Genomic DNA, 3,623 nt, shown 5'->3' with positions numbered 1-3,623 from the left:
TGTTGTGGGCGCCGGGATTTACCATACCGAGTGCACATGGTGAAACTCCTCATATGCCTCTGGGCATCAACAGTATATGCAGGTACCGACATCTGCCATACCCAAACAAGGATGACGGAACCTCCCATATGCATCTGACATCCAACAATATTGTGGGCGCCTACCATCATCCTATACCTACCGGCATGGGCAACAAGGTTTAGAAGCATACGTACTCTCTCCCTCTCATTTGTAAGGCCATCCCCTTCATCTATAAAAGGGGATGCGCTCTCTCCCAAAAGAGTCAGTTGATCCAAGTTGATCAAAGTCATTCCATTTTTTACTAGATCGATCAAGTTCACTAGTTCACAACCACGGGACCACCAGGTTCGGACCTCAAGCACTCGCTTGAACACTTAGCTCATAGCGGAGCTCCTGTCGCTCTCGGCCCTTCCGACCGGAGCCGACCGTACCTCTTGTACCCCCATCTTTCTCCTTCTCGTTTGTAACCCCACTGCAAACTTTGAGCACCTGGGCTCAGGAATAAAGTCATCGACTGACTCAAACTGGACAAAGGGCACGTTGCCTGAACCAGTATAAACCCTGTGTCATTGAGTGCTAGGCCACCTCCGATCACAACGTACGGCAAAACTACAAATATTTACTTGTTGGTCACTTTCTGCACCGATAGTTGGAGCCGTCCGTGGGGAAGACGCCGTACGTTCAACACTTTTTGGTCATGAGATGGCCCACTTTTCCGCCACCCTCGCTGTGGCGGGCTCAGGCGATACGATTCGCTTCGGCTCACTCGAGTTTCCCGCTCTTTCACCGTTTGGGATGCGGGTTCCATCCGTCTTCGAGCCATCCCAGGCCTTCCTCTTTGAAAGTCTGGACTTCATCGTCGATCGGCTCGGCGTACTACACCTCAGCGAGGAGGCTCATGTTCCGATACCCATCGGAGGGGCGCCCTCCATCGACTCTAGGACGCACGACTTCGACGACACGGCATCCACGCTTCATTCCAAGCAAACTCTCTGCTCAAACCCCGCTGTGAGTAATGTACATGTGGTTATTTACTTACTATTCTCTATCTTCCGCCGATTACCTGGAGAGACCCCGTTGTCCCCAATGCGACCGTCATACGACTGGTTCCCCTACGACCTCACGTCTCCCGTGGACGCGCACGCTCGGGGGCTCCGAAGGATGCCGGTGCCGCCCCCTCTCACATCCAAATTCGTGGGAATGGCGAGCTATGCTCCCATATGTTTCCTCGACCTCATGGATGACGATGGCGAGAGTGACGGCTCCAGCATCGGCGACATGGCGCCTAGCCATCGTCCATCCTAGGAGTGCGCTATGGCAGACGCTCCAGGACACCCACCGGCGGAAGCAGAGTCCTCACAGACTCACACCTCACCGGACTCTCATGCGGAGACCCCCGAGCTCACATGGGAGCACGACGAGGCACTACGACAACAGTGGTTGCATCTGCCACCGACTGCGCCAGCACGCTTGGCGCACCACACTACGCCCCGTGCGCATAGACCGGCGAGCGGCGCACGGGGTCGCGCCCGTTGGGCCCAGCGCAACACCATGGACAGGGGAACGATCCCCCACAGTTCACTCAGGCCAGTCCGAACATCGCCGCTGCGGCAATGCTTCTACGTGGCCTGTCCGAGCCGAACGACCCTCGTGAACAGGCGATCCACCGGAACCTCCGGGCGCTAGTGGAGACCGCCGCCGTGCAACAAGCGGAGAGCTCCGTATCGTGACGCCGACTCGTGGCCTCACTCCCCACCAGGGGAATGGGGACGCAGCAGATGGGTCGCCCCACCCAATCACCATGATGACTGCCGAGCGTGGCACAGGAGGCCGCATTGGCACCTCTCTTGACTTGATGACCGCTCCGTACCAACCGCCTGTCTACACGTGGCTTGGGCTGAACCGAGACACACGCAGCAGCGACCGGAGTCCCAGCCCTGATGGCCCAGGACCGTGGACCTTTGTCCAAAACCTCCAGCAAGCGCCGCTCCTGCCGTGCTCCAACGAAGACTACGGCAAAGGCAACACCAAGCACTAGGATCAGGACGAGGGCCCCTCCACGCAGAGGGGGAGAAAGAACAAAAAGGATCACCGTCGATCGGCCAACTTGGCGTTGGTCGCCGTGGCTGATCACGCGGGCACGTAGCCCTAGCAGGACCCTTTGGGCCACTTCCACGAGCTCATGGAGAGCCCATGCACCAACCACGACTACCCCGTCAAACACCTCTATAAGGACTGCTGGCTCCTCAAGCGCCTTCTGTGGCAAGTTGGCAGGCCAAAGGAAGAAAAAGACGAAGAAGCAGTGACCGAGAAAGGGGGCGTAGCGGGCAAGGATCCGAACGACTGAAGGTTGAAGTGATCCGACCGGACGCCTACCGACTGAAGGACAACAACAACGACATTCTCTCCGAACGCTTGGAACAACTATGTTGTTTTTCTTCACCTAAGTTTCAGCCTTACCATTGTTTACTTAGCGTATGCTCCTATAAAAGCACCCTAACCTGAATACTTTTTGGCCCGAGGCGCTCAGGGGCTCCACTAGGGGGCACTACTATCTCTCTGTTTTGTTTACTATCATATGGTGAAATTCCTTCCTACCCGATCAAAATGGGAGTTCGTTCCTTTAATTTCCCTTAAGTAGCTTTGCTTTAAAACATTCCGACCGATCACACCTCGCCTTTCCCTACGGTTACGAGCAGCTGAGCCTCACGAGCCATGCCCCGGGCTCCCAAGGTTGCAGCCTATGGGACAAACAGGCAGGTACGAGAAAGAAAGAATAAAAAACAAAATTATGCTAAGGGAAAACTAAGGAACAAAAGGGAACAAGCTTCCCCGAACGCAGTGACTCCATCATAGAAAATGAAACCAACTGTAGTCATTAAGCACATAGGAACGTTTAAACAGGGGCTCCCCTAGGAACTTAAACTTTTTACGTTCACTAAACTACTTATATTTTACAAGCTATTGGACCGGCTAGACGGCATCTACTGTCGGTGCGACCGGCGAAGGCGTGGCCTGCTCACTCCTCGGCGGCACGACATTCGGCTCGGTCGAAGCCAGGGCGCCATCCACCTCCGACCTAGGCTCCGTGCCATCCGCAGGCTAGGCAATGTCCTCCCCACGCATGCTTCTAGCCATATCTTCATGACGGACGTCCATCACCCACTGGGCAGAGACTTGCTCTTCCACCGACCTTGCGTGTGGCAATAAGCTCTCCCCGATCGATTGGATGTCCTCCGTGCTCAAGCCTTCAGCATACCCACTGCAGATAGTAGCGAAGTCTAGGTTCGGGTGGTGCGTCGCCACTGAAGTCAGCACCCCCGACGCTTCGTAGAACAGCTCACTCGTGATAAGGTCCCAGACCGCATCTAGGACCTCCACTAGCTGGACGGCGGGCGCGCTAGTGCTTGGCGCTGCCCCAAAGACTTCCGAGACGATGAGTTGGGCAACATTGCGGATCTGGTCAGGTTCCCCCTCAAGAGCACGTTGCTCTTCATAGGACTTGGCCAGCTCCTCTGCATTTCGGCTGAAGGCCACCTTGATCGTCTTCAGGTCCCGCTCCAGCATCTTCACCCTTCCACCCAGCTTTGAAAGAAGGGCGA

Source organism: Miscanthus floridulus, chromosome 14 (assembly GCF_019320115.1).
Source record: "Miscanthus floridulus cultivar M001 chromosome 14, ASM1932011v1, whole genome shotgun sequence".
Taxonomy (NCBI): Eukaryota; Viridiplantae; Streptophyta; class Magnoliopsida; order Poales; family Poaceae; genus Miscanthus; species Miscanthus floridulus.
The sequence above is the reverse complement of the archived record's forward strand: the minus strand, read 5'-3'. Positions refer to the sequence as shown.